The following is a 24,413-nucleotide window of genomic DNA, read 5'->3' on the forward strand; positions in this document are numbered from 1 at the left end:
TGGACTTCAGAGGATCAGGGTGGAGGGATAGCTCAGTGGTTTGAGCACTGGCCTGCTAAACCCAGGGTTGTAAGTTCAATCCTTCAGGGGGCCATTTGGGGATGGGGGGGCAAAAATTGGCCATTGGTCCTGCTTTGAGCAGGGGGTTGGACACTAGATGACCTCCTGAGGTCCCTTCCCACCCTGATATTCTATGAAACTGCAAGCTCCAGGCCCTGCGTTAAATGCTGTTATTGCCATAGGTTATGCCCTAACCCAAGAAAAGTTTAGCACAAGAGGTGATCTTGGTAAAATGCTGTGCAAAGCCCTTGAGTGTTTTAGCTAGCAGTGTATTAAAGAAAATTGGCAAACTGAAGGATACCCGCTTAGTGCAGTATATTGACCATCTGGTCCACACAAAAAGCTACAGAACCCTACTTAGGAAAAGACTATTTGTAAGAAACCTAAAAGTATGAAGTTAGAGAATGGTGAGGGGACAAGCATGTGACATAAACTATAATAAAACTTGGTGTCTGTAAATAAAGATATCTATTGAAAAGGTCTTTGTGACTATAGGTCTGTATGGCCCTTAAATAAGATGAAAGCTTTGATGGGGCATTTCGGTTTGTTTTCAAGGATTTATAGGTCTTTTAGATAAAAATAGTTAGTGAAAACCCAGCTACTGTGTCTTTGAGAACAGAGACCTATTTACAGCAAAAAGCTGAAATGAGTGTAGTAAAATCCGGGGGAAATAAAACAAAACCGTGTTTAAAATAAACAAGAAAGCTCCTATAGGCTGCATAAAATATGAATGTTTGAGGCACGTTTGAATACAAGAGAGCGGACTCAGCCCTGTTGCACTGCATGGTTTAACCATAACCTACTGAAAAAATTAAGGCCCGATAAAACCATACCCCCATGTTTTCTTAACGTTCCATCAGGGTTAGATATTTGATCCTGTTGGGGTTAGAAAAATGATCAGTAAATAGGTGTGATGGGCTGTAGGATATGCGATATGTAGAATGTATACATTAGGTGATGGAACATGTGAAAAGATGCTTGCTTGTCTGGCAGGGTGGGAGAACAGCCGGGGAAAAGCTCAGCCAGCAACCTGATCAGGTGAACACCTGGGTCAGCACTACAATCAGGTAAACAACTAAGTCAGCCAACTAATCTTAGTGTTCTGCAGAAAAGTGTTTGTACAACATATAATGAATAACTTTGTAACAAGGTATTTAAAGCCCACACCTGAAGGCAGGGGCTTGCTTGCATTTAACCCTATTCTGTGCCCTGTTTGGGTGGACTGATCAGTCACTGAAGAAGCAAATAAACAACCTGCTTCTCCAGCTCAAGAATCTGTCTGTGAATCTGTGTGTTCTAGGGGTTCCCTAGGGAGGTGGGGGAATCTCCATCCTCAGAGGTTTGTAAGGCCCGGCTTGACGAAGCCCTGGCTGGGATGATTTAGCTGGTGTTGGTCCTGTTATGAGCAGGGGGTTGGACTAGGTGACCCCCTGAGGTCCCTTCCAACCCTAATCTTCTATGATTCTATGAAAAGAGCCAGTCAAGATGGACATTCACCCACAGTAAGAGGGGTGGGTGGGGATGATGAGCTATAGTTAATATTAAATTAAATAAAACCTCAGGAGTTGGTAGAACACTATGGATCATACTTTCTCACAACTCAAAGTCATTAGAACAAATATTTCTCACTATACCCATGTCTATCTCCTGCATATGCCCCTAAATCACAAACAACATTTTAAACATTAAAACCACCCTTTTAAACCATTTTAAAACACACACAACACACATATTGCCGAGTAAAAACCCCAGTAATTTTTTTAAAAAACGAGAAGTCACTGTGGCACCTTAAAGACTAACAAATTTATTTGGGTGTAAGCTTTCCAGAAGGAAGTGCCAGATACCCAGAGAGGGTGCACTGAGGTGGTGGTGAAGGCCGAAGGGCACGAAAAGGAGAAGAGAAACTTGTAATTGGAGAGGAGAAACTCGAAAGAGTCCCTCAGAGGCCAAGCTGAAGGACATAGGGACCAATACGGAGACTAACTGGGGCAAGACAGGAACTCAGACCCTGGGAGAAGGGGTGCAGAGAGAGCCCACAGAGCTAGGGCCAGGGCTACAGAAGAAAGTGAAAGCCAACTTGGCCTTGCGAGTATCGTGAGAAGACGCAGAGTTCCTGAGAGAGAAATTCAGGGGGTGCCAGGGAGGAAAACAGCAAGTTGCTCCTCATGGTGGGAGACGGGGAGAATGAACGGGATGACCTGTGGGCCTAGCCGTGACTGCTCCAGGGGAGAAGGTACCTGCCTGCCTGAGGGTTGGGATCTTGAGGGGCAGGGTTAATGTAGAGTGAGTAGGGAGCTAATTAACCCAACAAGCCACAGCTGAGGGGAATCAGGGGGCTAAGGGAGCCCAGCTCAGAAGGAGGACGCTGGGCTGGGACTATAAAGGCAGGAAATTGGGAGCAGAAGGGGGTTGCTGGGAAAGTCTACAGTCACATCCTGGGAGAAGGGAGGTGCATTTGGCCTGGGAGGAGAGAAGCCAGGAAAGTAGGACAGAGCTCAGGGAAAGGCAGTAAGGTCTAGAAAGGAACAAACCTTGACTGCTGGCTAGAGTGAGCCAGAGTACAGGTGGGCTGAGGTTCCCCTGCCAGCCACTGCAGGACTGGTACTATGAGGCAGTGAACAGGAATATCGCTTGGGGTCGCTGAAGGAGTCTTTGGAAGATGCATCTAGCTATCTGGCTGGAGGGCTGAGTCGCAAAGAGGCAGCAGCTCGTGGAGCAACGGAGGGGCTTCAAATCCAGAGAGAAAGGTGGAGAGATGGCAAGCAACTGCAGGAACGGGTGTGGATCCAGTGAGCTATTCCCCAGAATGACCAGGAGGAGATGCCATCCTAGCAGTGAGTGGAGCACCCCATCACCGGGACCTTGCAGATGTCCATGAATGTCTTAAGGTGTTTTCTTCATTTTAAACATCTTTCTTTTGTGCTCAAAGTTTGTGTTTATTTACAAACAAAAATGGATGTAGCACAACCATAGTAAACACCCTGCAAATCCCTCTAGCGTTTAAATGTTTGGTTGTTCTCACAGATATTCTTCTATTGTGGAGGTTTATGAGTCCTTGCAACATTTCAGTTTTGGGTTAGACCCTTGTTTACTTTTGAAAATCATTGGTTTTTAAACTTTTAATGTCTTTGAGCTGCTAGAAAGACTGACCCATAGCATTCTACAGACTCCTTGGGTTTTAGTTAAACTATCCAAACGATGAACTCCTGAGACTCTATTTGATTTAATATTAATCAGAGCTCACCATCCCTTTACTGTGGGTGAAGGCCCATCAGACCTAATTACTCATAACTAATAGCTTTAACCCTGATGGAAACAAGCGTGCATAATCACATCTAGACCTAGGCCTCCAGAATCACTGAAGGCAATGGAGTCAGCCCTGCCATTTCGGCAGGGGGTGGTTAAACCAAATCAGTTCAACAGGGTCGAGCCAACACATGTCTCAAACATCCATTTTTTACGCAGACCATGGGAACTCTTGCTTTATTTTAAACAGGTTTGTTTTATTTTCCCAGGATTCTACTACACTCATTTCAGCTTTTTTTGCTGTAAATAGGTGTCTTTTCTCAAGACACGGTAGCTCGGTTCTCAGAAACTATTTTTATTTAAAAGACCTACAGATGCTTGAAAACAAACAGATGCCCCATCAAAATTTTCATCTTATTTAAGGGCCATTGTAAACATATAATGCGGTGATTGTTATTCCTAAACAAAGTAGATATTTGTACTATCGCCACTTTAAGGACTCTGGGGATTGTAGGATCATGCAGGCAGGTTTGTTGTCTTGCTACTAAAAAGGTGGGACTGAGACAACATTAGAGGACTTGATTGTTGAGCAGCTGAAGAGCTGCATTAAATGCTCCGAAGGCAGCATTTGACACCGGCAACAGTGCAGAAGTAAGGGTGGCAATGGGACGCTAGTAAGTCTGCTGTGAAAAGTGATATTCGTATGTTTGTTAATATCACTTTTCAGACTCCCAGCTAGCTAGCAAGTCTGCTGTGAAATCTGTGCTAGCAAGTCTGCTATGAAACGTGATATTAACAAACAAACAAATATCACATTTCACAGCAGACTTCGTGCCCCGTTGCCGCCCTTCTTCTGCGTTGCTGCTCATGGAGGTGCTGCTTTCAGAGCCCCCCAGGTCTGAAAGCGCAGAGGGGAGGGTGGCAATGGTGCCCCAAATCTGCTGTGAAAAGTGATATTGACAAAGTTTCTTCATGCCCCCATCCCCAGTATTAAACAGTAACTATTTTTAAAAATAACTTTTCAGCTTATAAAAATAATTTGATAAAAATGTGTGTTCGTCTTAATTTAAAAGCAGTGAGAAAAGGTCAATTCATTTTAAACAATAGGGTTATACATTTAGCATTTCAAATAGTGTTAAATATAAAACATGTGTTTTTAATTTATAAGGGGGGGGGGTTCACACTCAGAGGTTTGCTGTGTGAAAGGGTTTGCCAGTACAAAAAGTTTGAGAACCACAGCTCTAAATATAGTGGACATAGTCCATATGTTATATTTAATACCATTTGCTTCACATCTTCCATGCCTGAGCGAGGCAGTGTCTCTGACTCATCAAGCAGAGAAATGTACAGCTTCTAATCCGGGGTGAAAGTTCCTTAGTTTGGATTTCTTTTGGGGGATCAAAACATTTGCCCTCATGCACCTTCAGTTTTGTGGGTCTCACGGCAAGCTCTTCCTAACTGGTTTGAATTTACCGGGCACAATGAGTCACTCTGTGTAGGCAAACAGTGTGTTACCCTTTGTATGTCAGTTTTTGGCGGGTTCTTGTTAGCTAAACAGAGATTCCTTCCTTAGGTAAACAATGAGACTTTTGCCTAAGACAAGCTTCAAGATTTTATTGGCACATCCCCATTTCCTGTTGCTGGAGGAATGGGATATTCCACTTTCCTCTGATCTGTAAATGTGTGGGGTGGTCAGTGTGTATCTGTGTTGGTATTTGTGTGTAGTGTGTGTGTCTGTGTGTATAACTGTCTCGGGGCCGGGGGGGTTCCTGTGTGTAACTGTCTGTGTGTCCTTGTGTCTCTGTCTCTGTGTGACTGTCTCTGTGTGTGGTGTGTAACTGTATCACTGGTGTGTGGTGATGTATGTCTCTGTGTGTGCACATTGCTCTTGCCCTCCCTCCTGCCTACTTCCCCCCCAACCCCATCTCCTCTCACTTTGCCCTCCCAGTCTCCATGCCCAGGAGTGTTTGAATAACACAGGGCAACAGGAGTGAATCTGAGCCGCCTGCTGCCCCCATAGTGGCAAAACAAAAGGCCCCACAAAAGGGCCACAAGAATCGGGAGCCAGAGTGGGAGCAAAACTGTTAATCTTCTAACTGAGCCCAGGCCAGCGGCGCAGAAGGGAAGAGGGTGGGACTCCGCTGGATGAAGGTGGCAAAAGTTTTTCACTTTCCTTCCTGGGACCCCTCCCTCCTTCCCGCTCTGTCTCGGGGCAAAGAGGGATCATGGCAAAGACGCCGAGGGACCACCTGTTCGACATCATTAGTGAGCTGGGCGAGTCGGACTTGAAGACCTTTAAAGACAAGCTGAACAATTCCCAGCCCAAGCCAGGTTATACCGTATCAAGTGGAGCCAGCTGGAAAAAGCAGACGCTGTAGAAATCACTCGCCTGCTCGTCAGCTACTACGAGGAGGATTACGCGGTGGAAGTGGCCGGGAAGGTGCTGGAGGACATGGACAAGAAGAACCTGGCACACAACCTTTTCCAGGCCACAGGGAAGGGTGAGTGAGGGGCTCTCAAGGGGGGATCACCCCCTCCCTAAGGGGGATCTTGTCTTGATGGGTCTCCACATACAGGAACTGCCTGCTTATCGGCCTGCCAGGCAGAGAAATCAACAATGCTGCTGGCTTCCTTGGCACAGTCCCCGAAGGGCAGAATTTGTGCAGCCCCTTGTCAGGCCAGGCTGCCACTGGGTATCACAGATCCAAAGGGGTTTAGACACCTAACTTCCTCTCCTAGGCCCACAAAGGGCGCTAGGGTCTTCCTCTGTCTCACCAAGGCAATTCCCTTCGGGTGGTTCGCTTGTACCAGCCCAACCCCCAAACGGGAAATGAACCCCCCCCACCAAGTGGGGATCACTGCACTGAGAGTGGGGAAACAGAGGCACACTTAAACAAATACATTACAGAAATTTGCCACATGCTCCTCGCTGGGCAATTCTGTATCAGAGAGAGACCATGCACCAGAGAGTGACATAAAGTTTTTGGGTGGGGGACGACAACCTGGAAGGACAGATCTATTAATATAGAGAGGTAGAAAAAGGGGCTGAGGGGTTTCCCCTGGAGAGTGGAGGGATCCCAGCAGCAGGGGGAAGGAAGGAAGGAGCACAGGCTGGGATAGAGGGATGGGGGGAGGTGTTAGGGGGCTTATTCCTTCACCCACTTACTTCCTTGGTCCTTCTTGCATGACCAGAGAGCAACAATACCCGAAGTCCAAAGGTGCAAACAATTTGATGTTTATTGGGGTGAACTTCCAGCAAGCATGATTCCAGTTTCCTTCCTTAGTGTCCCCCTTCCCAGCTCTGACACCACAGAGCCTTACACCTGTGTCCCTTTTCCCATTCCTGCCCTTAGCCAAACATGATTCCAATTTCCTCACCCCTATTCCCTGTTCCCATTTCGCCTCCCCACACCCCCCCACTTCCTGATTGACTGCAGACTATATAATAAAACTTGAGTTCTGCTTAGCTATACCTTAACCAGTCATTTTCCTGAAATTTAACTAACCAATCCTAACATATTGTAACATGATTATGTAACCAATTATATCCCACCACCTTAATTTTGTCATTAGAGTTCCCACTTTGCTATTGTTTGTCTGTATAATCTCTGTCTGGTTCTGTGATTGTTCCTGTCTGCTGTATAATTAATTTTGCTGGGTGTAAACTAATTAAGGTGGTGGGATATAATTGGTTAAATAATCATGTTACAATATGTTAGGACTGGTTAGTTAAATTTCAGTAAAATGATTTGGTTAAGGTATAGCTAAGCAGAACTCAAGTTTTATTATATAGTCTGCAGTCAATCAGGAAGTGGGGGGGTGTGGGGGCGGAAATGGGAATGGGGATGGGGAAACATTGAATAATAATAAACATCGAATTGTTTGCACCTTTGGACTTGGGGTATTGTTGCTCTCTGTTCATGCGAGAAGGACCAGGGAAGTAAGTGGGTGAAGGAATAAGCCCCCTAACAGCAGGGATCCTGGCTGTGGGAGAAGTGTCAGGCGGGAACCCAGCAGGGGTGGGAGAGGTGCGGAGGCCGCTCCTGTCTGTTTCTGAATGAACTCCCTGTTTTCTCCCAGCAGGTGTAGCTGACCCCACGCCCGGGAAACACAAGCCAGGCTTGTCCAGTGACGAAGACTCAGGTCAGGCCCTGGGCCAGACACGCACTCCTACCATGGTCAGCGCATTGGCCCCGCAGCCACCCAGCCCAGCCTTCCACAGATGGCAGGTGGTGGCTGTTTTGAAGCTGCTTACTCATCATGGGCTTACTCAGCTTGTCAGGCCAAAGTTGGGTTAACTCTGGCCTTTGCCGTGTAGACGGCCGAATGGTTCCTGCTAACCCCGTTAGCTAGTGCTCCAGCTCCCAGGGCTGCTGGGCTACCCAGCATGGTTACACTACTGTCCACATAGCGACTGGAACCGGGTTGGAGCTGGCTCTAGTTACATTGGGTTTATCTTTACAACTGTGATCAGAATCCGGCCCTGCGCCACTGGCCTCAGTGGGGTCACTGCGGATTTACAACGGGGACACTGAGATCAGCATCTATTTTCTGGGAGTGTCTTGTAATAATAGAAATAACTTGCATTTTATTTTATTATAATCATACTCGTGGTGTATCTAACATATTGTGAAAATGTTTATATAAATACCCAAATCACATATCACTCCAACACAGCTAGCTAGACAGAGAGGTGTGTATGGGGCTAGACGGGTGGATGGATAGTCATGTGTGAGGGTAGAGGGAGGGATATGCATGTATGGGGATGGATGGGTGCATAGATGGATGGGCTCTTTTGAAAATATCAAAGTGAGTTAGGAATCCTATTGACTTTCAACAGATTCAGATTTGTTACGTCGCTTACAAGCTTTAAAAGATAACAGGAATGTCACGGAGCCACAGAATGATGTGATGGCCCCCGCTTTGGAAACGCCTCAGTGAGCCAGACCCCCTCGGGGTATCTCTCACTCTTCCTCCAGGGTAAGTCACGCAGCTTCACCTCCTTCTTAGGCTGGACCTTTGGGCCTTCAGCACCCCTGTCAGCTGCGAGTCCCACCCCTGAGGGAGATGTGTACAATCTTAGGGAGCAAGGCACCTCCGCCAGCATCTGCAGGCAGAGACACCCCAGGCCCCACGCTTTGGGGGGCCCTGCGCTTCAGGAGTGACACAGGGCCTGGGCGGCGGGGGGGCCGGCAGCAGCATGACCAGCCCTGCTCCTCTCTGCCCTGCTTCAGGGCACACAGGACCTGGGTGGCACAGAGGCCGGCAGCAGCTCCTCTCCGGCTCCCGCAGCACGCAGGAGAGGAGGGGGCGGGGGCTTGAGGGAAGGGCAGAATGGGGGCTGGGGTGGGAAGGGGTGGGAGCTTGGGGGAAGGGGCGGAATGAGGGTGGGGCGAAAGTGGGAAGAGGTGAGGCCTGGGGCAGGGGGTTGTCCCGCGTCCCGCACCCCCCCAGGGATGGCCCTGTCTGCAGGGACACTCAGCCAGCGTTGGCAGACAGCAAGGTGTATTAGCCAGCAGGAGCACAGCCTAGGAAGTCCTTGGTTAGCATCGCGAAATGAAGATCAAAGCATAGGCCATTCCCGGTAGCCAGAACTCAGCCAAGCTGTAGTGAACCCTCATTGTTCAAGCTCTGTCTGTCCCTGACTCTAATCTCCTTTGTCAGACTCCCAGGGGTGCCCCCGACTGCTTCCCACAGCCCACACTTTACTTCCACAGTCCTCTGTTTCCGAGCTTGTAAAATAGGCTCTCCCCGCTGCTAAGAGGCAGGGAAGTCCATATCTCTCTGGGTCATTGATTGCTAGGTGTCCATGTCTGGGCATTTGGATCCCTCATTGTCTTCTCAAGAGCTCCACTGATATAGGACCTAAGGTCCCAGACAGTGAGGTACCATTCACACCTGTGTCCTAGCCTGCCCCAAGAGCAAAGACATTCCCCTCCCAACTAGGTAACAATGCAGCATGTAGGGGAAACTGAGGCACACATAGGGTTCATACATTTTTTTTATGAAATTACCCCAAATTCCCACTTTGTCACAACCCATACTTATTAGCTAGATTTGGCTGGACTGCAGAGATAAATAGACCAGATAAATAGATCTATGTCTCTAGCGACTGGCAGTACAATAGGATAGTGCTGCCCAGCGGATAGCACAGAGGACGAGGGCTCAGGAGACCTGGATTGTAGTCCCAGCTCTGCCACTGGCCTGAAGGATCACCTTGGGAAAATCACGTCTGCCCGCTGTGCCAGTCACCCCACCTTTAAAATGGGGAAAGACACAGACCTCTATCAAAGCTCTGTGATGTCTGCTGATGGCAAGCGCTGTCGAACAGTGAAGTGTTCTTGCTAGATCAAGGGATGGAGACCCCGAGCTAGATGGGGACCCTTAGAGAGATCAAAAATGAGCCACTTTGAGATCCTGGCAGTGAAAGACACCAGAGAACTGCCCCAGCAAGTAGCAAAAAGCAACCCCGAGCCCCGTTCCTTTATGCAGCTGACTCTGTCTCGCTTTCCTGTCCCCAGGAGTCGCATCAAATGCTGAGCTAAACCCTTCCCAGCTGACGTCACACAGCGAAAGAGATGGCTAACGCTGGCATGAAGACCGTGCCCTGCTGCTCTACCTGCTACGGACGGCCCAGGGAACCCAGAGCCTTCTCAGAGTTGTACCAAGTGGCCGTGAGATTGCATTCCATATTTTTGGTCAATAAAAGGGGGCAATTGTTTTAATACCGAGAACTCAGCCATCAGCATTTTCCTTGATCTTTTAGGCTGGCAATTTCAACAGTGCGTCAGAGATTTGGAACCTGATTTGCTTGGGCTCCAGGGACAGTCCCGGCTGGGATGCTCTCCTGCTCTACCACCTGGGAGGGTGAATCTGTCTCGCAAGCTAAGCAGCCTCAAGGCTTGGATGGGTGGCCCTAAGGCTGTGAGTCCCAATCTTTCCTCGGCCACGGCACACCTGGAGCTCTTCCCCCAGCTGCAGGGACCACTCAGGGGTGGGAAGGGAGATTGAGCTCTGATTGGTTGCTCTGAGCCTGGAGGAGGCGGGGCACTGAGGCAGACAGCCAATCAGAAGGCAGGGCAGGGTCAGGGGAGTGAGCGCGAGCTCCCAGCTGATTGCTGAGGCCCTGAGATAAGGGTGGGGATGATGCAGGGGCTGCGGGGAAGTGGCTCAGGGAAGTAGACTGAGAAGTCAGAGGGGATGCAGCACGTGGCTGCCCTCTACAGGGTCCCTGGGCCAGGACACCAAATGGCAGGTGGGCCCGGGTCCTTCCCACCCCCACTCGCCACTGAGGAAGTGGCTGGACCGGCCGAGTGGGGTACAGACCCTCCCTGGGTTACGCAAGACCCAACTTACGCAAATCCGCATTTACGGAAAAAGCTCCATAAGCTAGAAATAGGAGTGTGGGCTTTTTTGTTTGGGATTTTTTTTTTGGGGGGTAATGGTCGGGTATACATTTCCGACTTATGCAAAACTCGAGTTATGCAAGGTGTTCCGGAACGACTGCGTAAGTCAGGGAGCGACTGTACTGTCTCCGGGAAGGGGGGTCCTGAAGAGGACCACCCGGTCCTTGGAGCGACGCAGCTCCAGGAGCCGAAGTGCTGGCGGGCGAGACGCCACCAAGAGCCAGTGTACTTGACCTGTGGAGCCGATCTGCAAGATGACCAGCAGGAGGTGCTAGCGGGGTGAGTCCCACCCTGTCACAGGGCCCTATAAGTACCTAAACCAAAGAGAACCACTGCCCAGGCAGATTCTCCATGAACTGGAACCTGTCAGTCGAGCTTGAGAGGTCTCACAATGACGAAGAGACATCCAAGATTATCTTAATTTTTTTTTAAAAAAGAGCTTAAATAACTGCCCTGGCTTTTCTTCACAATGCACCGAAGCTTTATTTCACTCAGCAGATACCTCTATATCAGGGGTTCTCAAACTTCATTGCATCACAACTCCCTTCTAACAACAAAAATTACTACATGACCTCAAGCGGGGCAGGGGGGCGAAGCCTGAGCCCGCTCCGGGCAGGGGGGCAGAGCTTAAGCCTAAACCTGAGCCCTGCCACGGCGGGCAGGGGGGCCAGAGCTGTAGCCCTTGGGTTTCAGCCCTGGGTGGTGGAGCTTGGGCTTCGGCCCCAAGCCCCAGCAAGCTAACAGCAGCACCCCTGACCCCATGAAAACAGGGTTGCGACCCACTTTGGGGTCCCGACTCACAGTTTGAGCACCTCTGCTCTAGATTAATGGACAGATAAGTATTCCTTTTAGCGAACACACCCAATTAGTGTTTTGCCATGTCTGGACCACAGAGGTCAATGATTTCACATGCATAGCCACTTCCTTGAGAAAAGACTGAGGTGGGGACCTGATAACGGTCTTCAGGTATGTTCAGGGCTGTTATAAAGAGGACAGGGATCAATTGTTCGCCGTGTCCACTGAAGGTAGGACCAGAAGCAATGGGCTTAATCTGCAACAAGGGAGATTTAGGTTAGCTAGTAGGAAAAACTTTATAAAGATAGTTAAGCTCTGGAACAGGCTCCCAAAGGAGGTTGTGGAATCCCTTTCATTGGAGGCCTTTAAGAACAGGTTGGACAAACTCCTGTCAGGGATGCTCTACGTTTACTTGGTCCTGCCTCAGTGCAAGGGGCTGAACTGGATGACATCTCAAGGTCGTGTCCAGCCCTACATTTCTGTGAGATTTAGATTTTCGTAGAATCACACTCTACTCCCAACCCAGAGCTGAGGTGTGACTACTGTCGGCCTTGCTGGAGCCCTAGGCATAACTAACAGTGTGAACCAAAGGCTGTGAACCAGAGTAGGCCTGACCTTGGCAAAATAACGCTACATTAGGTATTTGCTAACCAAGTCACCACATGCCTGACCAGAGAGGATGGTAGGAGACCACCCAGAGTTCTCCAGTAACTATGTAAACACACTCTTAAGAGATGGCCCAAGAACACACCGACCCCTCGTAAGATAAGGATTGGATGATAGGACAATGGATGAGGATGTTTTGTTCGAATCAGCAGGTACAAGGAGAAGGGGGGTAACTAGCGACATCAGGAGCATCCTACATAACTTGTTTGTATGCACGTAAAAAGGGGGAAGCCCTAGGAGGGGCATCTTTCTCCAGCCCAGGAGGCAGCATCCTGGTGTGCTGGCTGAGCTGGTATCATTGAGGCAGGGATAGACGTGTTCGTGTACCTGTAAGCACGGAGCCAGGGCACTAGGACTGTGCTTCATCGACAATAAACCTGGCCGAGCGCCTTCACCACCGAACCGAGCCTGTGGCCTTTCCTGATGAGGAACATCGTGGTTTGCTGAATCAGCAGCCTGCGTGCGCTCCTTGTGCAGCGAACACCGGAGCGCCACGACCAGCTTGGCAGCCCTGACAGCGTTGCCACAGCCCCAACACTGCCATCTTGGCTGGCGCCCTGGGGACTGAACTGGGGACCTCCAGGGCTAAAAGCATAAGCTGCTATTTCATGGGCTAAAAAGACAAGCTTCCCTCCTGGGGGGGGGGGAGAATTAACCAGTGGAACAACTTACCAAGGACTGTGGTGGATTCTCCATCACTGGCTGTTTTAAAATCAAGATATTCCCCCCCCCACAACCCCCGCCAAAAGGTCTGCTCTTGTTCCAAAGAAATGATTTTGGGGGAGTTCTATGCCTCGTGTTGCACATGAGCTCAGGTTAGATGTTTGCAATGGTCCTTTCTGGTCTAGTAATCTGTTAATCACACCCTCTGTGGCTCAGCACAGAGGGGTACCTGCGTCATACACTCACCAGAATGAGACATTGTGGATAGTGGTCTGAAAACATTCACTCAATTTGCAGCGGCCCTCAACAATCCTAACAGAATCTTAGGAACTATTAGGAAAGGAACAGTAAATATCATAATGCCTCTCTATATATATGCATGGTACACCCACACCTTGAATATTGGGTGCAGTTCTAGTCTCCCCATCTCAAAAAAGATATATTAGAAATGGAAAAGGTACAGAGAAGGGCCACAAAAATGATTAGGGACAGCTTCCCTGGGAGGAGAGATTAAAGACTGGGCCTGCTCATCTTAGAAAAGAGGTGACTAAGGGGGGATATGACAGAGGGCTATAAAATCATGACTGGTGTGGAGAAAGTGAATAGGGAATTGTTTGCCCCTTAACATAACAAGAACCAGGGGTCACCCAATGAAATTAATAAGCAGCAGGTTTTAAAAAAAACAAAAGAAGTATTTCTTCACACAGCACAGAGAATTAGCTAAGTTCATGGAGGATAGGTCCATCAATAACTAGTAGTCAAGATGGTCAGGGATGCAACCGCATACTCTGGGTATCCCTAAGCATCTCACTGCCAGAAGCTGGGTGTGGACGACAGGGGATGGATCACTCGATAATTGTCCTGTTCTGTTCATTCTCTCGGAAGCACCAGGCATTGGCCACTGTCAGAAGAGAGGACACTGAGCTAGATGAACCATTGGTCTGACCTAGTATGGCCGTTCTTAGGTTAAGCATATTGGTTGGGGAGTGGTTGTCTGAGGACGCCACTGTCCGTGCTCTGGGGCTACCCAAAAGGATCCAGCCTTCAGGGCAGGGGAGGCACCAGGGGTAGGGTGACCCTTGTCACCAGTGGCCATATTCACACCTTCCCCCACCCTCCTCCATGCCAGGCAGATCAGCAGATGGTAAGGGGGCGACTCATTCGTCCCATCGTTGTGCCAGCAGGGCCGTAGAAGGGGTACAGGAGAAGGGTGGATCTTGGTGTGCAAGGTGAACCAGGGCAGTGCCTCCAGAGAGGCGACAGCTCCATAGAAAGAAAGCGCCCTGGCTTCACAGTCCAGGTAGACACTGATCTTCCCTGGCGGCTCGTCCACGTCGAATTCCTAGAAGGAGAAGAATTCATAGAAGGTGCCGAGGCTCTTCCCTTCCTTGCAGCTGGTCATCCAGTAGCCGCCCTGGTTGCTGCGTGCCCTGGTGCCGAAGAACACCAGGGCATGCAGCAGACAGATTCTTATCATATAGAACCTGTTCCCCGTACCATATTAATAAACCCGCTTGACATTGGTTATTTGCTCTCTTGAGTATATTTCAAAACAAAATAATGAACCAAAGTGTGGCCAAGCAGTTGACTATACAATGTATCAACCAATTGGCAAGCCGAGCTAGGAACCAGCTAGCTAAAAATAGTCAGTCAAACCATGCAGTGTGGGATTGCAACCTGACTGCTGCTTGGAGGGGACTTTTGTTTAATCCCATAGTGGTGGGACACTAGTGTGGGTGAATCTCTAGTACACCGTGCAGCTGGCCAAGCCAAAGGGGGCCATAAGCGCTCAGACTTTTCCGGTATGCTCAGGAGGGGCTGCTGGGACTTTTAATAATAAGCGCTAATGTGGCAAAACACCTTTTTCAAAGCAACCAATTTTATAGACGAGCGCTTTGTTACGCACTCTAGGCAAAACACCAATACGTTAGGAATTCCTGGGCAAAAAGCCACACTTTAAGTGTACAGATAACAAACTTAAAGCCATGGCAAATAAAAGTGAGAGGCAAGAGACAGAATCCTTTGTTATATGGTTTGTAAATTGTCATGTTGGTCCATCGTTTGGGTTCGATAGTGGGAATAATCTTAGAATCATAGAATATCAGGGTTGCAAGGGACCTCAGGAGGTCATCTAGTCCAACCCCCTGCTCAAAGCAGGACCAATCCTCAATTAAATCATCCCAGCCAGGGCTTTGTCAAGCCTGACCTTAAAAACTTCTAAGGAAGGAGATTCCACTACCTCCCTAGGTAACCCATTGCAGTGCTCCACCACCCTCCTAGTGAAAAAGTTTTTCCTAATATCCAATCTAAACCTCCCCCACTGCAACTTGAGACCATTGCTCCTTGCTCTGTCATCAGCTACCACTGAGAACAGTCTAGATCCATCCTCTTTGGAACCCCCTTTCAGGTAGTTGAAGGCTGCTATCAGATCCCCCCTCATTCTTCTCTTCTGCAGACTAAACAATCCCAGTTCCCTCAGCCTCTCTTCATAAATCATGTGTTCCAGTCCCCTAATCATTTTTGTTGCCCTCCGCTGGACGTTTTCCAATTTTTCCACATCCTTCTTATAGTGTGGGGCCCAAAACTGGACACAGTACTCCAGATGAGGCCTCACCAATGTCGAATGGAGGGGAACGATCACGTCCCTCGATCTGCTGGCAATGCCCCTACTTATACAGCCCAAAATGCCATTGGCCTTCTTGGCAACAAGGGCACACTGTTAACTCCTATCCTGTAACACTGTAACCCCTAGGTCCTTTTCTGCAGAACTGCTGCCGAGCCATTCGGTCCCTAGTCTGTAGCAGTGCATGGGATTCTTCTGTCCTAAGTGCAGGACTCTGCACTTGTCCTTGTTGAACCTCAGCAGATTTCTTTTGGATTTCTTAATCCATGGAGTCGTGTGTGTAACCTGTTTAAACTGGAAATGGAGGGGGGAAGTACAAAAGGGAAAGGTAAGGAGCAAAACGGCATCGCAATGGGTTTCCTCACATGTTTAGCATTAAACAATGAAGTAAGCGCGCTGACAAAGAACTTAGAACTAGAACATATCAAAATAGGAAATAAAAACAGCACATGGAAGGTATCAGCAACTGCAATACCCCTCAGACCTCCAGTTTACAAGAAATGAAGGGAAGACTAGGAGATTGTCAGGAGAGATGCAGCCAGCAAGAGGGGGAAAAAAATTAGGGTGGCAAACACAGGCTAAAAATCTTAAAAATACGCATGGAGTTGCCCAGAGACAGTTAACTGCAGCAGGGGCGGGCACTCCCGTTATCCATCTGGCATGCCGACAAAAAGCAACAAGTACCGGGGGAACAAATTCAGGTTTTGCAGGAAGAGATAGAAACCGGTTCTCAACTCCCTGCTCTAATTCACAGAACCCCACTCCATGCTCAGGGCTAATAACATAATCTTACATACAGGGAACATTTTTCCTTGATGCCCTTTCTCAGTTTGCTAAACTTCTTGCTGCTGTCTGTATTTTAAAATGACTTCACGGAGTTAATTACTCTCTCTTGGCTCATGTCTCCCTCCCTTCCTAGATTGCTTTCTCCTGGCTTCTGCCCTCGGTTTTAAAAGTTACAGTTATTACATGCCAAGCAACAGAAATGCTCACTTTGCTTCTAATCCTAGCCACTAATATATGAACATGTGTGTTCCTTATTTCTACAGAGTAGTATTCTTAAAAGTAATAAAAAGTAATGAAAACTGATTTCAGTTAAACAACAAAGTGGGCAAATAACTTAATAGGGATTTTTATCAATGCTTAATAAAAGTTTTAAATAAAAAGATAATAACTTGCCTAGTTTGGTGTTTAATTCCTTTGTTCACTGGTTTTCCAAAATGCATTGCCTTAATGACTTTAAGCTTTGAATAGCTTATCTTGTATAGTTATAAATACAATTCTGGCACTATTCGTCTTTAACTATAAGTTTATCCTATATGTCATGTATGTTGTCCTGTGTTGTTGTGTCAAGTAACTAATTTTTGTTTTTATTTTGTTGCAACAAAAGCCAATTTTATACTCCTAATTATATAAAAATAATTTTTATAGAAGTGGTACCACACTATTTTATGGTTGGGTTATAACCATAATACCGATTAAATTTTTTTGCAAAGTTCAAAAAGGCCTCAGTTATAAATATATGTACATATATTTCTGTCTCAGTAAATAATACAGTTGCAAACAAAAAGTTTAATTGTTATTAATTAAAGGCTTTTTATTTAAAGAAGAAAAAACCACAGGGGGTAAAACCTCAACATTAATGCGAAAGTATTAACAAAATGCAATTTTCATTTTGGGGTTTTTAATAAACTTCTTTGCACCTTTATTAACTTAAAATATAGTTATAAAAATGTTATAGCAAAAATGTCTAAAAATGGTTGTGTTGCAAAAAGTTAAAGGTAACCAAACAATTTCAACAGGTTTCTACCTTTGATTCCCAAGCACAACCAAGTGTCATAAGAGTTTAATACCCTCAGAGTGTTTACATCAACCTCTGTGTCATGGGGGTACACTCACCGTGGGTGGCCCCTCCTCCTGGTCACTCTGGGGATTAGCTCTGGCTAGGCTTTGCACCCTCTCTCCTGTAGTCCTCTCACCCTGCCGAACCCTCTCTCCAGGAAACCCAGCTTCCTCTTTTTGACTCGGCCCGTCAGCCAAGCCACTACATGGTTCCCCCTTCCAGAGGATGTAACAAAATCTTTCCACGCAAATAGTCTCAGGCAGTCCACTCTCCCTGGCCTGGTCTGTGCCACGTCCCCTGTGTCTGGTAGGGGAACCCAGGCCCACCCTCTACTCCGGGCTCCAGCTCAGGGCCCCTCTAATCAGCAGCTAAGGTCTGTGCTCCTATTCCTTGCTGCTTTTCCCCTGAGCTGTCTACTACCTTCCTGGCTTCCCCCCTTTGGGTTTGCCAGCCTCCCAACTCCCTCTGGACTGTGGACTACCCTCTATAGTCCCAACATACCTCCCTTCTCCCAGGGAGTGACTGCCGCCTATGTCCCCACCGTCGTTTTGCTTGCCAGCTTCCTGACTTGTACAGACCCCTCCAGCTGAGACTCTTTCCAACCAATTCCCAGCTTTCTGGCTCCTCCTCCAGGTGCCGCCTATCGGTTCCTGGGACCTAATTTATCCTCTGTGGGCCAGTGTGGGCAGTGCTCCCCATCACACTGCATTTCAACTACATTTTGCTTCAATTTTGACATTATTGCCTTTTGTGCTATGTTCAAAAACAGTATTGGCCATTAAAGTTTGTGCTTTCAAATATTTAACAGAAAGTTGAATTGCGCCTTGGGTAGAAGCTTCCATTGTTTGCCACTCTCTCCATGCCACGAAGAAGCTGAATGGCTCCTTCTGTTGCTTGGGAGTGCCTGGCACGCCCATTAGGTCTGGGACGGTCTTTGGACCCAAGACTCACCTGAGGGCAGACCCAGTGCCTTTCGACATGGCAAAGGAAAGAACCCCGCCTCTCCTCTGGGGGGACATTTATGCCCTTTCCCCTAGTCATTACATTAACAGCGCCCGTCTTACGTCCCTCTTCTTACCGGGCCTGTCCCCATTCCTGCAGGGAGGGACATTCTGGTTTACATGTAACCCAGGCCAAGAGGATGAGTGTCTTTCCTCCTTTAGCAGTCTGCAGCTGTAAAGAAGCTCAGGCTGCAAGGGCCCATGCTTTTAGCTACAGAGGCCCTGAGTTGAACCCTCATCACCAGCCCGCATAGGAGCATGATTACAGACAGCGTACATTTACTTAAGGGCTTCCCCCTCTGAGGTACAGGTCACTGCCCCCCTGGGGGGAGGGGAAAGGCAAATATTAATACTTAGCTCTTTTGATAGATAGCAATTGCTTTTCACAGGGCAATGACCTCAGGACACCTTGCCTCACCAGTGACGGGAACACACAGTGCAGCTTGTCGGCATGTGGAGAGGATTCAAACTTTATAGACTCTAGTTCCCTAGGGCCAGGAGACCCAGCCACCCCCTGCTCTAACCTACTAGATCCCACTCCCCTCCCAGAGCTGGGGACAGAACCCAGGAGTCCTGGCTCCCAGTCCCTTCTCCCTGCCCTAATCCACTAGATCCCAGAGGTAGGGATAGAACCTAGGAGTCCTGGCTCCCAGCCCCCACATACTTTAATCTGAACAGAGGACAGGGTCTTTACTTGAATGAAATCCCAGGCTCTTTTCACCTTCCGCATCTTCAAGGCCTGTGGGGGGCTCTCAGATACCAGGTTTGCCACTGGCAAAGGGATGTGTGAAAAAGTGGGAATTTTTGTAATGTTTTTATGACACCTATGTGTGCCTCAGTTTCCCCTATCTGCTGCATTGTTACCTAGTGGGTGAAAAGGGACTGTTTGCTCTTGGGACAGGCTCCGACCTGGGTGTGAATGGTGCCTCATTGGCTGAGGCATTAGATCCCACGTGAATGCAGCTCTTGAGAAGACCATGGCAGATCCAATCCCTGGGACATTGAAACCTGGCTACCAAAGACCCAGAGAGATATGGACTTCCCTGCCTCTCAGCAGGGGTCTGAGCCGCATCTCCCCAGCTTGGGAACAGAGGACTGGGGGGGTGAGGTGGAAGTCAAGTGTGGGCTGCCGGAAGCAGTCGGGGGCACATCTGGAAGTCTAACAAAGACGATCAGATGCAGGGACAGACACAATTTGAACGATGGGGGTCAATACAGCTTGGCTGGGTTCTGGCTACCCAGGATGGCCTATGCTTTAACTTTCACTTCTCTCTGCTAACCATGGACTTCCTATGCCATGCTCCAGCTGACTAAAACCCTGCCGTGTGACAATGCTGGCTGAGTGTCCCTGCAGATGCTGGCAGAGGTGCATTGCTCCCTCAGATTGTACCTGTACAAGTCTCCTTCAGGGGTCTGTCTCAGTGGGCTGATGGTGTGAAGCAGGAGAGCTGAGGCCCAGAGGACCAGCCTAAGGGGGCGGTGAAGCCACATGGCTTAGCCTGGAGGAAGAGTGAGACCACTGGGTGTCTGGCTCACTGAAGGGATCCTCCCAGAGACTGTTCTAAAGCAGGGACCATAGCACCGATCCTGTGGATCTGTGACAGGGAAAACCAGTTTGAATGGGGACAGCTGGCTCTTTCCAGCCAGGTGGAGACCTCCTGCTTTAAAGGCAGTGTCATTTCATCCATCTGCCTTCAGCGCCTTCCCTTGATGCTTCTCCAAAAGACAAAACCACCTGGACAGCTCAGCACTACCGCTAAGCCTGGGTCCTTCCCTACTGCCTTCCAGCTCCATGGAGGACCCAGCACTGTACGCACCAAGGTCCCTCACCCAGCACTGAGATGCAACCGCCTCTGGGGTGCACAGGGATTCCCCCCACATTGAATCCCTGTTTGAACCAGAGCCGACCTTTCAGAATGACATATCCAGTCTCGATTTAAAAATTGCTAGCGATGGCGAATCCACCATGGTCCTTGGTAAGTTGGTCCAGTGGTTAATTCCTGTGGTGATAACTGGGCCTGTAAATGTACCCTAATTGTGAGCTCACCTGTAAAAAGTGAGTGACAGTTTATAAAAGGTCAGAAAGATGCATAATGACAAATGCGGAGGGGGAAAGGTACAAAAGAGAGGTGGAAAGGCTGAGTTAGTCCAAACACAGAAAGGCCTGTTGCTATAACTCAAGCACTGTGTTATGATCATGTCTGGTAAGAAAGAGGTGTGAGGGACCGGAAATCAATGGACCAAATTGGTATCTCAGAAATTAGACCTAACTGGTGGGCAAAACAATGAGAAGATGGGCTGCTCCATCCATCACTCTCCTTCTGGGGCCCTTAAAGAGAAAAGATTTTGGGGAAAAGCTGCCCACCATGATGCTGGCTGACAGCAAGACAAGAGAAGGCGAAGGAGGTGCTTCGCCATGATAGATGCCACCCTCACCGTCTCCTCGTACCCTGGACCTTTGTCGTCTTGATCCTGAAAGATGTCCTGGCCAGGCCACAGAGGAGAAACATTGCCACCTCTACCAGTTAAATCCCAAATGGCACCTGGAATATGTGGGTGCCTTGGTGCTGGATCAGCACGGTGCTCTGGATGAAGTTTTCCCCACACTCTGCGAACTCGTAGAGCCGCTCCCCTGTGTAGGTGCCCTGGTGCTGGATCGGCGCAGTGCTCTGGCCGAAGCTCTTCCCGTACTTGGTGCATTGGTAAGGGTGCTGGTGGATGGCCAGGTGGGAGAGCCAGCTGAAGCTCTTCCCACAGCAGGAGCACGTGTAGGGTTTTTCGCCTGGCTTGTCTTCCCAGGAGCCTCATCCCTGCTGAGTGGGTCTCTCCCCCAGGGGGTCTCCCCGCTCTGGGACGTCTCGTGCGGCTCCACTCCTGCCAGCCCTTCCTGCTGGGGATTCTCCTCTGCCGTCCCAGCACCTGCTGTGAGAGAGCGAGAGAATCCAGCCGGGGCTCATTCCCTGTGCCGGGGAGAGGGGGGGTGTTTAAAAATCAAAATACTGGGGTAATGAGGTGTTCAGAGACCACAGTGAGGAAAGTCTTAGAGAGAGAGAGATGTGTACGAGAGAGAGAATACCCAACTCTTATATAGCATGTTTCATCTGTAGATCGGTGGGTGTGTAAAGGGAGATGGATGGATAGAAAGATAGATCCTAGCATTCAGATTTATCAGTATTAGACAGATTGGATAAATTAGCTGGATCAGCAAATGAGGATCTAAAGAGGAAGAGAGATAGATAGATAGATAGATAGATAGATAGATAGAGGGGGTGTATGGGGATGGATTGATAGATCGATTAGATTAGGTAGATGTGTACAGGGATGGATGGATGTGTATACGAATGGATAGACAGATTCTAGAACCCAGATCTAGCTTTCACGAAGTTTTATTATAACCTTTAATGACTTCCCTGGTTGAAATGGAGCCCTAGTAAAATTTATCACAGTGGGAGAAAAAAAAGACCTCTCTCCCCCTTTAAAAAAAAATGCAACGGTTATATTTTAGTAGGAATCATGTCAATAAAAAACACTGATTCATGCTGGCAAAAACAGACACAAAAAGAAAGTAAAGACCCAGGTGCATGCAATAGCCATGTCTGTCGATGAGAAATCCTCAGAAAGCATTCTGGGTGTGCGCTATCAGAAGTTGGGCTGAGTAGAAAATGGTTTTTCTGTCCAGCCAAAATGTTCAAGATTTTGAAAAACTTTCCTGTCCTGAATAGGGACAAAAAATTGAAATCTCAAAGCTGTCTGCAAATCGACAAACTGAAAAATAAATTTGTTCAGGTTTCAAAGTCATTTTGAAACCTTTTGTTTCAATTTGGACCTTATTTTTTCTTTTTTTATTTTAAGTTTTAAATTCTGTGAAGTCATTTGGAACCCAAAATACCCAAACCGTTTTACCCTAAACAATGTCAAAGGGGGACTTTTTCAAGATGTTCTACGCTCTTCCCTAGTGGGGAAGTTCATTAAAACCCACCCTTGCCCGCAAATAGTTTCAGTTTTGAGGATTTGGTGGGTTTTTTTTTGGGGGGGGGGGGAATTGTCAAAAAGAAATTCCCAACCAACCGTCATGGGAAGCTTGCTTCTGCCCATTGATTTCACCTTCAGAGCTTCCATTCCCACTGCAGCCTAAAGATGAAATGAAGGGATAGAAGAGCAGCTGCTGTGGGTGTAATCCACCATGACTAAACAGTGCAGGCCTTTATCACCCTCTAGTGGCTGGGTGAAGTAAAAGGTTTATGAGCGAAAATGTTTTTGCTCAGATATTCGTGTCTCAGGCTGTGAGATCCAAAGGTCCTAGAGTTAGTGACCCGTGATCCACGTGTGTTGTTACAGTGGATTGACCCCAGCTAAGACTGTGGTCCTGAAAACTCAATATCCTGCAGAACTTTGTTAAGGCTGCAACCACATCCCGGCGGTGGGAGCAGAACCCTCGACCCTCTGTCGATGAAAGTGTCCCTGAGCCACAATTTCAAAGATAGATGAGTAGAGGCCATCAGCCCCAACAGCGTAGACCTGGGAGATCCAGGGATGACACCTGCCAGGAGGACAGGGCACCTGCTGGGGATGAGCCTGAATGAGATGTGACAGAATTGGGGGGAGGTGGGGGGGCTCCCGGCGGCTTTGCTGGGACCGCAGCTTTCCCCTTCACTCCGAGCCAGTGCTGCTGATTCCTCGCCGGTGTGGGCACCTCTGGGGATCTCCCTTTCCTGGGAGCCCTGGAGATCTGGGACCCTCGGCTCTTCCCCTGGCTCCATGCGGGAGATTATAGGCCCGTCGGGGAATCCGGCTGGTGGGGAAGGAAACAGCCGAGGGAGAGGGCGCTTGGTGAAATCTCCCCTGAGGGCTCGGTACAGAGACCGTGCCCTGATTTTAACCCCAGCCCCGTTCTCTGTAGTGGAGGGATGTTGGATCTAAGCAGGGGGAAATGTTCAAGGGGTCCCCTGGAGGCAGTGAGATTTCTGGGGGGAGGGGCAGTGCCCCTTGCAGGGAACAAAGGGAATAGAAACAGGGAATAAAAGCCAGGAGTCCTGACTCCCAGCCTCGGCTCTCACCCTTTACACCCCCACCCCCTCCCCACCCGGAGCAGAACCCCGGCGTCCTGACTCCCAGCCTCTGCGGTAACCCACGACAGCCCCCAACACAGCGATAGAACCCAGGAGTCCTGCTGACTCCCCCTGCTCAAACCCACTAGATCCCCCCTGGTCCTGAATCTAACCCATTCAACCCCACTCACCCAGAGCTGGGGTTAGAACCCAGGAGTCCTGATTCCCTGCTCCCCCCCCCCCCGGGTAAACTAGTACCCTCCCGCTCCCCGCCCGCCCGGAGGCTGCTAACTGGGGGGGGGCGCGCTCAGGGCATTGGGCTAAGGATTCCCCGGGATGATGGGATCCAAAGTGGGAGCCTCTGGGCTGGGTGTCCCCGGGAAATCCTTCCTCTGGGCACCCGGGCGCCTCCGGAGACTCCAGCCCGGCTAGCCCAGCAGCGCAGCGCCCCCAGCCCCCTGCCCCCACGCCGCGGCTGGCTCCGGGTGCAGGGGGGCCCGGGGCACGGAGCCGATCTGTCCCGGGCGGCGCTGGAGCCGGAGCTAGTCTGCAGCAGGAACCAGCAGCGGCTGGGATGTTTTCCCAGGGATGGTGTTTATAACGGTGCTGATTGCCCGGACTCCTGGGTCCTCAGGGGAGAGGCCAGACGGGAGGGAGCGCTGTGCTCGTCTAGCCTGCCCTGCTGTAGGAGCCAGGCTCCTAGGGCTGCCCCCCAGGGACAGAGGCGGGCTGGGCCCCCGGTGTGTCCCGGCCGGGGAGCAGATGCGGAGGAAGGGAGCGGAGAGGAAGATCGGCAGAGCAGGAGGCAGGGACAGTGAGGAGGAGAGGGGAGAAGGACCCCCCCAGCCCCAGCAGGAGACCCAGACAGCCGGGGGGGGGGGGGGATGGCAACCCCGGTAGGAAACAGTCCCTGAGCTCTGCCCTTGGGCGCTACTGTAACAAACCCGGTTAATAAGAAGTATGTAGGGGGCAGTGGGGTTAGAAATGTTCCCTAACCCCACTGGGGAATCAGAACCGATCTTCGGGCGGGGGGGGGGGGGGCGGCGGCGGCTAATTCGGAGC

General features: G+C 49.4%; 1 protein-coding gene and 1 long non-coding RNA gene across 2 annotated transcripts in view; both read left to right on the forward strand.

Moving 5' to 3' along the window:
- The window catches only part of LOC144265965 (uncharacterized), a 191,642-nt gene that overhangs the window by 154,959 nt on the left and 12,270 nt on the right, over positions 1-24,413 (forward strand). The gene's annotated exons all lie outside the window — the stretch shown is intronic.
- On the forward strand, positions 7,386-9,957 carry LOC144266969 (uncharacterized). The gene is made up of 3 exons (XR_013346517.1): positions 7,386-7,449; positions 8,147-8,286; positions 9,828-9,957. It is a non-coding gene; the product is annotated as an uncharacterized LOC144266969 (long non-coding RNA).

This window comes from Eretmochelys imbricata, chromosome 6, assembly GCF_965152235.1.
Source record: "Eretmochelys imbricata isolate rEreImb1 chromosome 6, rEreImb1.hap1, whole genome shotgun sequence".
Taxonomy (NCBI): Eukaryota; Metazoa; Chordata; order Testudines; family Cheloniidae; genus Eretmochelys; species Eretmochelys imbricata.